The following is a 14,044-nucleotide window of genomic DNA, read 5'->3' as shown; positions in this document are numbered from 1 at the left end:
AAGACAATTCGTAGAGTCAAAGGTATATAGAGTAAAATAGGAACACCAGCGTCTAAGGGCTTGTGGCGCAACGGATAACGCGTCTGACTACGGATCAGAAGATTCCAGGTTCGAATCCTGGCAAGCTCGGATAGTTTTTTGTCAATGCTTTTTAACACTCCCTTTTGAAACACGCATATATAGTGGACAGTCAGAAGTTACATTTAAAAGAAATGTCTGAACAGATTATAGAGTATCCAAACGTCAGAAACAATTTGAACTCATTGATAGCTAGGGTTTTGGTGGAATCTTTTATTAGCACATATATTATATGTTGTGGCTGTTTGCCAATCTTTACATTCAACATGTTAGAAGGATATAACAAAAATAATGTCCTCCCCGGCGGGGAATCGAACCCCGGTCTCCCGCGTGACAGGCGGGGATACTAACCACTATACTACCGAGGACTTGACGGTGAGAGCACAAATTTTAACAGATAAAGCTAAACTTTTAGAAATTACCAACACAAAAGCCAGAAAAGCTACTTTTCCCGCTTCCCTCAACTGAGAGATATAAGTGTGCATCATAACGAATAGGAGTGTTATTTGCAGAAAAAAGTTTGATTCTGGGAGTTATAATAATGCATCTAAGATGGACAAGGCAATGCGAGATATCATTGAAGACAATTCGTAGAGTCAAAGGTATATAGAGTAAAATAGGAACACCAGCGTCTAAGGGCTTGTGGCGCAACGGATAACGCGTCTGACTACGGATCAGAAGATTCCAAGTTCGAATCCTGGCAAGCTCGGATAGTTTTTTGTCAATGCTTTTTAACACTCCCTTTTGAAACACGCATATATAGTGGACAGTCAGAAGTTACATTTAAAAGAAATGTCTGAACAGATTATAGAGTATCCAAACGTCAGAAACAATTTGAACTCATTGATAGCTAGGGTTTTGGTGGAATCTTTTATTAGCACATATATTATATGTTGTGGCTGTTTGCCAATCTTTACATTCAACATGTTAGAAGGATATAACAAAAATAATGTCCTCCCCGGCGGGGAATCGAACCCCGGTCTCCCGCGTGACAGGCGGGGATACTAACCACTATACTACCGAGGACTTGACGGTGAGAGCACAAATTTTAACAGATAAAGCTAAACTTTTAGAAATTACCAACACAAAAGCCAGAAAAGCTACTTTTCCCGCTTCCCTCAACTGAGAGATATAAGTGTGCATCATAACGAATAGGAGTGTTATTTGCAGAAAAAAGTTTGATTCTGGGAGTTATAATAATGCATCTAAGATGGACAAGGCAATGCGAGATATCATTGAAGACAATTCGTAGAGTCAAAGGTATATAGAGTAAAATAGGAACACCAGCGTCTAAGGGCTTGTGGCGCAACGGATAACGCGTCTGACTACGGATCAGAAGATTCCAAGTTCGAATCCTGGCAAGCTCGGATAGTTTTTTGTCAATGCTTTTTAACACTCCCTTTTGAAACACGCATATATAGTGGACAGTCAGAAGTTACATTTAAAAGAAATGTCTGAACAGATTATAGAGTATCCAAACGTCAGAAACAATTTGAACTCATTGATAGCTAGGGTTTTGGTGGAATCTTTTATTAGCACATATATTATATGTTGTGGCTGTTTGCCAATCTTTACATTCAACATGTTAGAAGGATATAACAAAAATAATGTCCTCCCCGGCGGGGAATCGAACCCCGGTCTCCCGCGTGACAGGCGGGGATACTAACCACTATACTACCGAGGACTTGAAGGTGAGAGCACAAATTTTAACAGATAAAGCTAAACTTTTAGAAATTACCAACACAAAAGCCAGAAAAGCTACTTTTCCCGCTTCCCTCAACTGAGAGATATAAGTGTGCATCATAACGAATAGGAGTGTTATTTGCAGAAAAAAGTTTGATTCTGGGAGTTATAATAATGCATCTAAGATGGACAAGGCAATGCGAGATATCATTGAAGACAATTCGTAGAGTCAAAGGTATATAGAGTAAAATAGGAACACCAGCGTCTAAGGGCTTGTGGCGCAACGGATAACGCGTCTGACTACGGATCAGAAGATTCCAGGTTCGAATCCTGGCAAGCTCGGATTGTTTTTTGTCAATGCTTTTTAACACTCCCTTTTGAAACACGCATATATAGTGGACAGTCAGAAGTTACATTTAAAAGAAATGTCTGAACAGATTATAGAGTATCCAAACGTCAGAAACAATTTGAACTCATTGATAGCTAGGGTTTTGGTGGAATCTTTTATTAGCACATATATTATATGTTGTGGCTGTTTGCCAATCTTTACATTCAACATGTTAGAAGGATATAACAAAAATAATGTCCTCCCCGGCGGGGAATCGAACCCCGGTCTCCCGCGTGACAGGCGGGGATACTAACCACTATACTACCGAGGACTTGACGGTGAGAGCACAAATTTTAACAGATAAAGCTAAACTTTTAGAAATTACCAACACAAAAGCCAGAAAAGCTACTTTTCCCGCTTCCCTCAACTGAGAGATATAAGTGTGCATCATAACGAATAGGAGTGTTATTTGCAGAAAAAAGTTTGATTCTGGGAGTTATAATAATGCATCTAAGATGGACAAGGCAATGCGAGATATCATTGAAGACAATTCGTAGAGTCAAAGGTATATAGAGTAAAATAGGAACACCAGCGTCTAAGGGCTTGTGGCGCAACGGATAACGCATCTGACTACGGATCAGAAGATTCCAGGTTCGAATCCTGGCAAGCTCGGATAGTTTTTTGTCAATGCTTTTTAACACTCCCTTTTGAAACACGCATATATAGTGGACAGTCAGAAGTTACATTTAAAAGAAATGTCTGAACAGATTATAGAGTATCCAAACGTCAGAAACAATTTGAACTCATTGATAGCTAGGGTTTTGGTGGAATCTTTTATTAGCACATATATTATATGTTGTGGCTGTTTGCCAATCTTTACATTCAACATGTTAGAAGGATATAACAAAAATAATGTCCTCCCCGGCGGGGAATCGAACCCCGGTCTCCCGCGTGACAGGCGGGGATACTAACCACTATACTACCGAGGACTTGAAGGTGAGAGCACAAATTTTAACAGATAAAGCTAAACTTTTAGAAATTACCAACACAAAAGCCAGAAAAGCTACTTTTCCCGCTTCCCTCAACTGAGAGATATAAGTGTGCATCATAACGAATAGGAGTGTTATTTGCAGAAAAAAGTTTGATTCTGGGAGTTATAATAATGCATCTAAGATGGACAAGGCAATGCGAGATATCATTGAAGACAATTCGTAGAGTCAAAGGTATATAGAGTAAAATAGGAACACCAGCGTCTAAGGGCTTGTGGCGCAACGGATAACGCGTCTGACTACGGATCAGAAGATTCCAGGTTCGAATCCTGGCAAGCTCGGATTGTTTTTTGTCAATGCTTTTTAACACTCCCTTTTGAAACACGCATATATAGTGGACAGTCAGAAGTTACATTTAAAAGAAATGTCTGAACAGATTATAGAGTATCCAAACGTCAGAAACAATTTGAACTCATTGATAGCTAGGGTTTTGGTGGAATCTTTTATTAGCACATATATTATATGTTGTGGCTGTTTGCCAATCTTTACATTCAACATGTTAGAAGGATATAACAAAAATAATGTCCTCCCCGGCGGGGAATCGAACCCCGGTCTCCCGCGTGACAGGCGGGGATACTAACCACTATACTACCGAGGACTTGACGGTGAGAGCACAAATTTTAACAGATAAAGCTAAACTTTTAGAAATTACCAACACAAAAGCCAGAAAAGCTACTTTTCCCGCTTCCCTCAACTGAGAGATATAAGTGTGCATCATAACGAATAGGAGTGTTATTTGCAGAAAAAAGTTTGATTCTGGGAGTTATAATAATGCATCTAAGATGGACAAGGCAATGCGAGATATCATTGAAGACAATTCGTAGAGTCAAAGGTATATAGAGTAAAATAGGAACACCAGCGTCTAAGGGCTTGTGGCGCAACGGATAACGCGTCTGACTACGGATCAGAAGATTCCAGGTTCGAATCCTGGCAAGCTCGGATAGTTTTTTGTCAATGCTTTTTAACACTCCCTTTTGAAACACGCATATATAGTGGACAGTCAGAAGTTACATTTAAAAGAAATGTCTGAACAGATTATAGAGTATCCAAACGTCAGAAACAATTTGAACTCATTGATAGCTAGGGTTTTGGTGGAATCTTTTATTAGCACATATATTATATGTTGTGGCTGTTTGCCAATCTTTACATTCAACATGTTAGAAGGATATAACAAAAATAATGTCCTCCCCGGCGGGGAATCGAACCCCGGTCTCCCGCGTGACAGGCGGGGATACTAACCACTATACTACCGAGGACTTGACGGTGAGAGCACAAATTTTAACAGATAAAGCTAAACTTTTAGAAATTACCAACACAAAAGCCAGAAAAGCTACTTTTCCCGCTTCCCTCAACTGAGAGATATAAGTGTGCATCATAACGAATAGGAGTGTTATTTGCAGAAAAAAGTTTGATTCTGGGAGTTATAATAATGCATCTAAGATGGACAAGGCAATGCGAGATATCATTGAAGACAATTCGTAGAGTCAAAGGTATATAGAGTAAAATAGGAACACCAGCGTCTAAGGGCTTGTGGCGCAACGGATAACGCATCTGACTACGGATCAGAAGATTCCAGGTTCGAATCCTGGCAAGCTCGGATAGTTTTTTGTCAATGCTTTTTAACACTCCCTTTTGAAACACGCATATATAGTGGACAGTCAGAAGTTACATTTAAAAGAAATGTCTGAACAGATTATAGAGTATCCAAACGTCAGAAACAATTTGAACTCATTGATAGCTAGGGTTTTGGTGGAATCTTTTATTAGCACATATATTATATGTTGTGGCTGTTTGCCAATCTTTACATTCAACATGTTAGAAGGATATAACAAAAATAATGTCCTCCCCGGCGGGGAATCGAACCCCGGTCTCCCGCGTGACAGGCGGGGATACTAACCACTATACTACCGAGGACTTGAAGGTGAGAGCACAAATTTTAACAGATAAAGCTAAACTTTTAGAAATTACCAACACAAAAGCCAGAAAAGCTACTTTTCCCGCTTCCCTCAACTGAGAGATATAAGTGTGCATCATAACGAATAGGAGTGTTATTTGCAGAAAAAAGTTTGATTCTGGGAGTTATAATAATGCATCTAAGATGGACAAGGCAATGCGAGATATCATTGAAGACAATTCGTAGAGTCAAAGGTATATAGAGTAAAATAGGAACACCAGCGTCTAAGGGCTTGTGGCGCAACGGATAACGCGTCTGACTACGGATCAGAAGATTCCAGGTTCGAATCCTGGCAAGCTCGGATTGTTTTTTGTCAATGCTTTTTAACACTCCCTTTTGAAACACGCATATATAGTGGACAGTCAGAAGTTACATTTAAAAGAAATGTCTGAACAGATTATAGAGTATCCAAACGTCAGAAACAATTTGAACTCATTGATAGCTAGGGTTTTGGTGGAATCTTTTATTAGCACATATATTATATGTTGTGGCTGTTTGCCAATCTTTACATTCAACATGTTAGAAGGATATAACAAAAATAATGTCCTCCCCGGCGGGGAATCGAACCCCGGTCTCCCGCGTGACAGGCGGGGATACTAACCACTATACTACCGAGGACTTGACGGTGAGAGCACAAATTTTAACAGATAAAGCTAAACTTTTAGAAATTACCAACACAAAAGCCAGAAAAGCTACTTTTCCCGCTTCCCTCAACTGAGAGATATAAGTGTGCATCATAACGAATAGGAGTGTTATTTGCAGAAAAAAGTTTGATTCTGGGAGTTATAATAATGCATCTAAGATGGACAAGGCAATGCGAGATATCATTGAAGACAATTCGTAGAGTCAAAGGTATATAGAGTAAAATAGGAACACCAGCGTCTAAGGGCTTGTGGCGCAACGGATAACGCGTCTGACTACGGATCAGAAGATTCCAGGTTCGAATCCTGGCAAGCTCGGATAGTTTTTTGTCAATGCTTTTTAACACTCCCTTTTGAAACACGCATATATAGTGGACAGTCAGAAGTTACATTTAAAAGAAATGTCTGAACAGATTATAGAGTATCCAAACGTCAGAAACAATTTGAACTCATTGATAGCTAGGGTTTTGGTGGAATCTTTTATTAGCACATATATTATATGTTGTGGCTGTTTGCCAATCTTTACATTCAACATGTTAGAAGGATATAACAAAAATAATGTCCTCCCCGGCGGGGAATCGAACCCCGGTCTCCCGCGTGACAGGCGGGGATACTAACCACTATACTACCGAGGACTTGACGGTGAGAGCACAAATTTTAACAGATAAAGCTAAACTTTTAGAAATTACCAACACAAAAGCCAGAAAAGCTACTTTTCCCGCTTCCCTCAACTGAGAGATATAAGTGTGCATCATAACGAATAGGAGTGTTATTTGCAGAAAAAAGTTTGATTCTGGGAGTTATAATAATGCATCTAAGATGGACAAGGCAATGCGAGATATCATTGAAGACAATTCGTAGAGTCAAAGGTATATAGAGTAAAATAGGAACACCAGCGTCTAAGGGCTTGTGGCGCAACGGATAACGCGTCTGACTACGGATCAGAAGATTCCAGGTTCGAATCCTGGCAAGCTCGGATAGTTTTTTGTCAATGCTTTTTAACACTCCCTTTTGAAACACGCATATATAGTGGACAGTCAGAAGTTACATTTAAAAGAAATGTCTGAACAGATTATAGAGTATCCAAACGTCAGAAACAATTTGAACTCATTGATAGCTAGGGTTTTGGTGGAATCTTTTATTAGCACATATATTATATGTTGTGGCTGTTTGCCAATCTTTACATTCAACATGTTAGAAGGATATAACAAAAATAATGTCCTCCCCGGCGGGGAATCGAACCCCGGTCTCCCGCGTGACAGGCGGGGATACTAACCACTATACTACCGAGGACTTGACGGTGAGAGCACAAATTTTAACAGATAAAGCTAAACTTTTAGAAATTACCAACACAAAAGCCAGAAAAGCTACTTTTCCCGCTTCCCTCAACTGAGAGATATAAGTGTGCATCATAACGAATAGGAGTGTTATTTGCAGAAAAAAGTTTGATTCTGGGAGTTATAATAATGCATCTAAGATGGACAAGGCAATGCGAGATATCATTGAAGACAATTCGTAGAGTCAAAGGTATATAGAGTAAAATAGGAACACCAGCGTCTAAGGGCTTGTGGCGCAACGGATAACGCGTCTGACTACGGATCAGAAGATTCCAAGTTCGAATCCTGGCAAGCTCGGATAGTTTTTTGTCAATGCTTTTTAACACTCCCTTTTGAAACACGCATATATAGTGGACAGTCAGAAGTTACATTTAAAAGAAATGTCTGAACAGATTATAGAGTATCCAAACGTCAGAAACAATTTGAACTCATTGATAGCTAGGGTTTTGGTGGAATCTTTTATTAGCACATATATTATATGTTGTGGCTGTTTGCCAATCTTTACATTCAACATGTTAGAAGGATATAACAAAAATAATGTCCTCCCCGGCGGGGAATCGAACCCCGGTCTCCCGCGTGACAGGCGGGGATACTAACCACTATACTACCGAGGACTTGAAGGTGAGAGCACAAATTTTAACAGATAAAGCTAAACTTTTAGAAATTACCAACACAAAAGCCAGAAAAGCTACTTTTCCCGCTTCCCTCAACTGAGAGATATAAGTGTGCATCATAACGAATAGGAGTGTTATTTGCAGAAAAAAGTTTGATTCTGTGAGTTATAATAATGCATCTAAGATGGACAAGGCAATGCGAGATATCATTGAAGACAATTCGTAGAGTCAAAGGTATATAGAGTAAAATAGGAACACCAGCGTCTAAGGGCTTGTGGCGCAACGGATAACGCGTCTGACTACGGATCAGAAGATTCCAGGTTCGAATCCTGGCAAGCTCGGATAGTTTTTTGTCAATGCTTTTTAACACTCCCTTTTGAAACACGCATATATAGTGGACAGTCAGAAGTTACATTTAAAAGAAATGTCTGAACAGATTATAGAGTATCCAAACGTCAGAAACAATTTGAACTCATTGATAGCTAGGGTTTTGGTGGAATCTTTTATTAGCACATATATTATATGTTGTGGCTGTTTGCCAATCTTTACATTCAACATGTTAGAAGGATATAACAAAAATAATGTCCTCCCCGGCGGGGAATCGAACCCCGGTCTCCCGCGTGACAGGCGGGGATACTAACCACTATACTACCGAGGACTTGACGGTGAGAGCACAAATTTTAACAGATAAAGCTAAACTTTTAGAAATTACCAACACAAAAGCCAGAAAAGCTACTTTTCCCGCTTCCCTCAACTGAGAGATATAAGTGTGCATCATAACGAATAGGAGTGTTATTTGCAGAAAAAAGTTTGATTCTGGGAGTTATAATAATGCATCTAAGATGGACAAGGCAATGCGAGATATCATTGAAGACAATTCGTAGAGTCAAAGGTATATAGAGTAAAATAGGAACACCAGCGTCTAAGGGCTTGTGGCGCAACGGATAACGCGTCTGACTACGGATCAGAAGATTCCAGGTTCGAATCCTGGCAAGCTCGGATAGTTTTTTGTCAATGCTTTTTAACACTCCCTTTTGAAACACGCATATATAGTGGACAGTCAGAAGTTACATTTAAAAGAAATGTCTGAACAGATTATAGAGTATCCAAACGTCAGAAACAATTTGAACTCATTGATAGCTAGGGTTTTGGTGGAATCTTTTATTAGCACATATATTATATGTTGTGGCTGTTTGCCAATCTTTACATTCAACATGTTAGAAGGATATAACAAAAATAATGTCCTCCCCGGCGGGGAATCGAACCCCGGTCTCCCGCGTGACAGGCGGGGATACTTTTTTTTTTTTTCATTAATAAAATTTTTATTACATATTTACATACTGTCACCATTGAGACATCCCTCGTTGGTGAGAATTTTGCTATATACAGAGTTGTTAGTAGTTATCCTCCTACATTAGTAAAAAATAAAATACATCTAGATGTACATGTTTTAAAAGTTAAAAGAATTATATACAGCATATATGTTTTTTTTTTATGGCGATTCATTTTTCAAAAAAGTCTATATGAATAGACGGTGGACAAATTCTATATTGAAAGCGAGACAACTCCAAAATATTTTCAAAAGTCAAACACACCTAAGTGCGATCGATAATTTTACGTTGGAATGTGATCTATTGTTCTAACAACCAATCAAATAGAAGTAACTGTCTAGACAAACAAAACTATGTTGTCGTTTTGAATATCTAATAAAGTGTTTTTGTGTAAAAAATATTTGTAGAATAATTGTCTTTGTTGTGTCATTTTATAATAAGTGTATGCGTATTCAATGTATTTTCTTATTGTGTATTTGAAAAAACGTAGTGCATCTATTTCTTTGTCATGAAAAACTTTTAAATTCCGTGTTTTGAATATGCAAACTCGGGCTACACTAAGGAAAAAGTTTAGAAAATAAGTATTAATATCTTGTGAACGTTTTAAAAACCCAAGTAAAAATAACTGTTCATAATCAATGGAATTAACCATGTCAGGTGGGTAATTAATAAATATGTTGTGTAATGTGTCTTTCAGGTAATCATGAAGTGGTTGAATCTTTTGACAATGTACAAACAGGTGACCAAGATTCTCTATACCTTGGCCGCATGCTTTGCATGTGCCTGTATCTGCCTGACCTATTCTGACCAACTTTTCAAGTGTAAAAATAGCTCGATGGACAATCCTATAATTTAAACAATGACAATCAGGAGGTAAACAACTCTGATTGACAACCAAATAAAGACTTTTGAAATTGAGAGGCGGATACTGCTCCTCCCAATGCTTTTCAGCAGAGGGCGTTTCAAAAAAATTTGACAGAAGAAGGCTGTAAAATAATTTCGTCACAGCACTTCTAAAATGAATTTCTCTGTCATTATCTAAACAAATTTTAACAATCGGAGCATTTTCAACATTCAGAGGATTTTCGGATTTTAATAGTTCTTTCCACTCTTCAGGAATACATCGTATGATTTTTTCGAAAGCTGTTTTTATTTGTTCTGTTTTTTCATCAGGAAATTTTTGTTTTATTATTTCATCTATTGAATTTAATGTGAAGAAACCCGGCATAAATTCATAGCAAATGTCTTTTATCCGTATCAAGCCTGTTTGAATGAATTTTTCAAACAGAAGCATTTTACCGTTGCATATTATATTTGGATTACAAAACAGCGGATTATTATATACATGTTGCACTTGAAAATCGATTTTGAAATCGGCTTTTATTTTATAATATGCGTTTATCATTTCTTGATAATAAAGTGGTAAGTGTTTAATCTGTTTTGAATTTAAATGCGTATACACAATATCTTGTTTTAAATCCATATTATCGATTTTAGTAATAAAGTAATCAAACGCACCTTTCCAGATTGATTGACATTCAGGATCCAAATATTTTTTAAGAAATTTTAGTCTAAAGGCTTGCATTTTTAGAAAAAATATCAGGAATATTTAATCCACCTTCAAGTTTTGTACCTACTACACTTTGATATTTTACTAAATGTGATTTATTTTGCCAAAGAAACTTTATAACAATTAGACGGATTTCATTTTTAACTTTTTCTGGCAATGGACATACAGTTACAGTATAATATAACCTCGACATTATAAGGGAAGTTAAAACTGTAGCTCGACCTGGTAAAGTTAAATCTCTTTTATTCCAAAAGAATAAAATTGTTTTTATCTTTTTTATTTTATCTTTCCAGTTTAGAATTTCACATAACTCTTTATCTTTTCCAACATATATGCCTAAAACTTTTGTTACATTTTCACATTTTTGTATATTTAGTTTATGTAACTCTGAATCAGTAATATTGCCAGAACCTAAGCACATAATTTCAGATTTTTGTCTGTTAATTTTAGCTCCAGAAGCTTCACTGTACAAATTTAGAACTTTGAAAGTTTCATTTACAGATTCTTTATTTGAAGTAAAAATATTTGTGTCATCTGCGTGTTGAAATATTTTAGCATTTACATTTGACTTTGGGATATTTACACTCTGGATATTTTTATTTTTAATTATAGCTTGACCTAATGGTTCTGCCACCAATACATAGAGGAGAGCAGAAACTGGACACCCTTGTTTTATTGAATTATTAAGTTTAACATACTTTGTAAGGAAACCATTACATTTTACACTGCTGTTTACATTATTATAGAATATTTTAATCCACTGCATAAATTTAGGGCCAAAACCAAATTTTTCTAAAACTAGAAACAGATAGTCATGGTCAACCTTATCAAAAGCTTTTTCCTGATCAACTTTTATAAGATAGGCTTCTAAATCATCATTTTCAATTATTTCAATTAAATCTCTTATACTTGATGTAGTGTCTGCAATGTCACGGCCTAATATGCAACATGTTTGAAAACTAGACACTAGTTTCGGCAGAACAAATTTTAATCTATTAGACATTATTCTAGCAATTATTTTGTAGTCTACACAAAGCAAAGATATCGGTCTAAAATTTTTTAAAGAATTTTTATCCCCTTTGTTTTTATAAACTAAGTTTATTATACCATGCCGCATGGATCTTGTTAATATATGTTCTTCTTCTATAACTTTAAAAATTTTAAGAAAAATCTCACCAAACAAATGAAAAAATTTACAAAAGAACTCAACTGTTAGTCCATCAGGACCTGGTGATTTATTTTTTGACATGCCAAATAATGACGATTTAATTTCATGCAAAGTTAAATCGGTTTCTAAATTTTCACTGTCTTCATCAGAAACTTTTTCAGAAATAAATTCCAAAATTTCTTTTGCTTTATCTTTATCTATTACTGTACTAGAGTATAACTCTTTATAAAATTTATGTACTTCTTCTAAAATTTCATCTGTAGTTTTTAAAATTTTGCCCTCTGTCGTTTTTAATTCTTTTACAGCGTTACTATTTTGTTTATATTTTTCAAGTTGCAAAAAATATTTAGAACTTTTATCACCGTCTATAGCCCATTGAGCCTTTGAGCGCAATATTGCACCTTTACAAATTTTATCTTCATATGTTTTAAGTTTTAGTTTCATTTCTTCGAACTTATTTACATCAAAATTTACATTATTTACCGCCATAGACGATAGTTTTTCATATTCATTTTGAAGCTTAAAATATTCTGACTTTTCAATACGCGATTTATTTTGCGCATATGATTTTGATAATTGTTTAATTTTAAATTTTAAATTATCATACCAAATAAGCGGCTCATCATCAAAAAGTCTACAGCTTTTTTCTTTTTCAATTAGTTGTGAAATTTTTTGAACATAATCCTCGTCGTGTAATAACAAATTATTAAATATCCATAACCCTGGGCCTCTCTCAATTTCAGTAAAATCTATATTTAGATTAACAAAAGAGTGGTCACTGAATGTATTATGTTTATAATACACGTTTTTGACGAATTGTGAATATGCTTTCGGAATGAAAATGTGGTCAATCCTACTTTGTATTAGGACATTTTGAACGATACGACGCCAAGAGAAGGTTCGTGCATTTTGATTTCTCGCTCGCCATACATCATACAAGTTAGACATGTCACAAATGTTTGTGAGTTTTTTGTATGCTTTATCTTGTGTGTGTTCTGTTTTACCACAACGATCAAGATTTGACAGAGATGTATTCATATCACCTAGTAAAATAATATTTTCCGAATTCGGCATTTTAGAAGTAAGTCTCTCAAAAAACGTATTTTTTTCTTGCATTATGTTTGGAACATAGCAATTAATTATATCAATAGTTTTATCATCCTGTTCAAAGGAAATATGGATACATCTACCGTCAAAACTTTGTACTTCCGACACTTGATTTTGTACTCTTTTGCTTACTAAAAAAGCAACACCTTGTCTCAGGTTTACACCATTACAAAAATATATTTTTCCTTCCCAAAATTTTTCAATATTTGGAATAATACCATCATCCCAAAAGGTTTCTTGTATACCAACAATATCAAAATAATTTTCTGTACAATATTTTGTAAAATTCTGAAACTTTGTTACATCTCTGAGACCATTAGCATTTATGCTAACAATATTTACCATCAACAAGAAAAATAAACAATAAAGGTGTGTACCTATGAACTTGAACTTGGTTGTTTAAGGGGGAGTTTGGACTTAGGATTAGACTTCATCTTCTTAATATCCTCAGGGGTGAGGTTGGGGCTAGTAACTAAACGACGCCTTCTTTTTTTTCCCATATTACGAGCCAGTTCCTCATCAGTTATTTCCATTTCAGTCTCACTGGCAATCGAAGACTCTGCATTTTTGTCAACATCAGAATCAACCACAACATTTGACTCATGAGAAACTGACTCGTTCACTTTTTTTGACCCCCCTTTTTTATGCAAAATATTTATTTCATTGTCAATTAAATTGTCTTTTGAAAGTTCATGTACTGTCATAACTTCAGTTTGTTCATCATCATCACCGGAATCAGTTTTAGGATTTTCATCTAGGATAAGTTCATCTTGTGCATTATTTTCATCTAGGTTTAGTTCATCTTGGGCAGTATTTACATCGGAATTTTCTTTATCATCTGTTACTTCATCACGGTCATCTAAATTTAGCGTATCATCAACATCATCACGATCATCATTGTTAACCTCTTCATCTTCTTCCATTTGTTCATCATTAGTTACGTTATCATTTTCGACATTAGAGTCTTCAGCATTCACGTCATCTTGGGGTTCTGTATCAGGACGATCATGATCCCATACAAATTCACAGGTACAGTTAGCTGGATACCGGTGACACTTATCACAACGTGGTTTCGGACAATTGCGTGCCAAATGACCACTCTCTTTGCAACGATAACACATATTATCAGGACAGTTGATATAAACATGGCCGGATTCGAAACATTTCGAACAGACCCTTTTCTG

At 36.3% G+C, this 14,044-nt stretch overlaps 22 non-coding genes across 22 annotated transcripts; 9 read left to right on the top strand and 13 right to left on the bottom strand.

Moving 5' to 3' along the window:
• The first annotated feature begins 56 nt into the window (after positions 1 to 56).
• Trnar-acg (transfer RNA arginine (anticodon ACG)) lies at positions 57 to 129 on the top strand. Its single transcript has one exon. It is a non-coding gene; the product is annotated as a tRNA-Arg (tRNA).
• Positions 130 to 374: 245 nt separating this feature from the next.
• Positions 375 to 446, bottom strand: Trnad-guc (transfer RNA aspartic acid (anticodon GUC)). Its single transcript has one exon. It is a non-coding gene; the product is annotated as a tRNA-Asp (tRNA).
• A 586-nt stretch (positions 447 to 1,032) lies between these two features.
• Trnad-guc (transfer RNA aspartic acid (anticodon GUC)) lies at positions 1,033 to 1,104 on the bottom strand. The gene has a single exon. It is a non-coding gene; the product is annotated as a tRNA-Asp (tRNA).
• Positions 1,105 to 1,690: 586 nt separating this feature from the next.
• On the bottom strand, positions 1,691 to 1,762 carry Trnad-guc (transfer RNA aspartic acid (anticodon GUC)). The gene has a single exon. It is a non-coding gene; the product is annotated as a tRNA-Asp (tRNA).
• A 268-nt stretch (positions 1,763 to 2,030) lies between these two features.
• Positions 2,031 to 2,103, top strand: Trnar-acg (transfer RNA arginine (anticodon ACG)). Its single transcript has one exon. It is a non-coding gene; the product is annotated as a tRNA-Arg (tRNA).
• Positions 2,104 to 2,348: 245 nt separating this feature from the next.
• Positions 2,349 to 2,420, bottom strand: Trnad-guc (transfer RNA aspartic acid (anticodon GUC)). The gene has a single exon. It is a non-coding gene; the product is annotated as a tRNA-Asp (tRNA).
• A 586-nt stretch (positions 2,421 to 3,006) lies between these two features.
• Trnad-guc (transfer RNA aspartic acid (anticodon GUC)) lies at positions 3,007 to 3,078 on the bottom strand. Its single transcript has one exon. It is a non-coding gene; the product is annotated as a tRNA-Asp (tRNA).
• Positions 3,079 to 3,346: 268 nt separating this feature from the next.
• Trnar-acg (transfer RNA arginine (anticodon ACG)) lies at positions 3,347 to 3,419 on the top strand. The gene has a single exon. It is a non-coding gene; the product is annotated as a tRNA-Arg (tRNA).
• A 245-nt stretch (positions 3,420 to 3,664) lies between these two features.
• On the bottom strand, positions 3,665 to 3,736 carry Trnad-guc (transfer RNA aspartic acid (anticodon GUC)). Its single transcript has one exon. It is a non-coding gene; the product is annotated as a tRNA-Asp (tRNA).
• A 268-nt stretch (positions 3,737 to 4,004) lies between these two features.
• Trnar-acg (transfer RNA arginine (anticodon ACG)) lies at positions 4,005 to 4,077 on the top strand. Its single transcript has one exon. It is a non-coding gene; the product is annotated as a tRNA-Arg (tRNA).
• A 245-nt stretch (positions 4,078 to 4,322) lies between these two features.
• On the bottom strand, positions 4,323 to 4,394 carry Trnad-guc (transfer RNA aspartic acid (anticodon GUC)). Its single transcript has one exon. It is a non-coding gene; the product is annotated as a tRNA-Asp (tRNA).
• A 586-nt stretch (positions 4,395 to 4,980) lies between these two features.
• On the bottom strand, positions 4,981 to 5,052 carry Trnad-guc (transfer RNA aspartic acid (anticodon GUC)). The gene has a single exon. It is a non-coding gene; the product is annotated as a tRNA-Asp (tRNA).
• Positions 5,053 to 5,320: 268 nt separating this feature from the next.
• Trnar-acg (transfer RNA arginine (anticodon ACG)) lies at positions 5,321 to 5,393 on the top strand. The gene has a single exon. It is a non-coding gene; the product is annotated as a tRNA-Arg (tRNA).
• Positions 5,394 to 5,638: 245 nt separating this feature from the next.
• Trnad-guc (transfer RNA aspartic acid (anticodon GUC)) lies at positions 5,639 to 5,710 on the bottom strand. The gene has a single exon. It is a non-coding gene; the product is annotated as a tRNA-Asp (tRNA).
• A 268-nt stretch (positions 5,711 to 5,978) lies between these two features.
• On the top strand, positions 5,979 to 6,051 carry Trnar-acg (transfer RNA arginine (anticodon ACG)). The gene has a single exon. It is a non-coding gene; the product is annotated as a tRNA-Arg (tRNA).
• Positions 6,052 to 6,296: 245 nt separating this feature from the next.
• On the bottom strand, positions 6,297 to 6,368 carry Trnad-guc (transfer RNA aspartic acid (anticodon GUC)). The gene has a single exon. It is a non-coding gene; the product is annotated as a tRNA-Asp (tRNA).
• A 268-nt stretch (positions 6,369 to 6,636) lies between these two features.
• Trnar-acg (transfer RNA arginine (anticodon ACG)) lies at positions 6,637 to 6,709 on the top strand. The gene has a single exon. It is a non-coding gene; the product is annotated as a tRNA-Arg (tRNA).
• A 245-nt stretch (positions 6,710 to 6,954) lies between these two features.
• Positions 6,955 to 7,026, bottom strand: Trnad-guc (transfer RNA aspartic acid (anticodon GUC)). Its single transcript has one exon. It is a non-coding gene; the product is annotated as a tRNA-Asp (tRNA).
• Positions 7,027 to 7,612: 586 nt separating this feature from the next.
• Trnad-guc (transfer RNA aspartic acid (anticodon GUC)) lies at positions 7,613 to 7,684 on the bottom strand. Its single transcript has one exon. It is a non-coding gene; the product is annotated as a tRNA-Asp (tRNA).
• Positions 7,685 to 7,952: 268 nt separating this feature from the next.
• Trnar-acg (transfer RNA arginine (anticodon ACG)) lies at positions 7,953 to 8,025 on the top strand. Its single transcript has one exon. It is a non-coding gene; the product is annotated as a tRNA-Arg (tRNA).
• Positions 8,026 to 8,270: 245 nt separating this feature from the next.
• Trnad-guc (transfer RNA aspartic acid (anticodon GUC)) lies at positions 8,271 to 8,342 on the bottom strand. Its single transcript has one exon. It is a non-coding gene; the product is annotated as a tRNA-Asp (tRNA).
• Positions 8,343 to 8,610: 268 nt separating this feature from the next.
• Positions 8,611 to 8,683, top strand: Trnar-acg (transfer RNA arginine (anticodon ACG)). The gene has a single exon. It is a non-coding gene; the product is annotated as a tRNA-Arg (tRNA).
• The last annotated feature ends 5,361 nt before the right edge of the window (positions 8,684 to 14,044 follow it).

Source organism: Mytilus galloprovincialis, chromosome 8, assembly GCF_965363235.1.
Source record: "Mytilus galloprovincialis chromosome 8, xbMytGall1.hap1.1, whole genome shotgun sequence".
NCBI lineage: Eukaryota > Metazoa > Mollusca > Bivalvia > Mytilida > Mytilidae > Mytilus > Mytilus galloprovincialis.
Note: the sequence above shows the minus strand (reverse complement) of the source record. Positions and strands in the feature narration are given on the sequence as shown.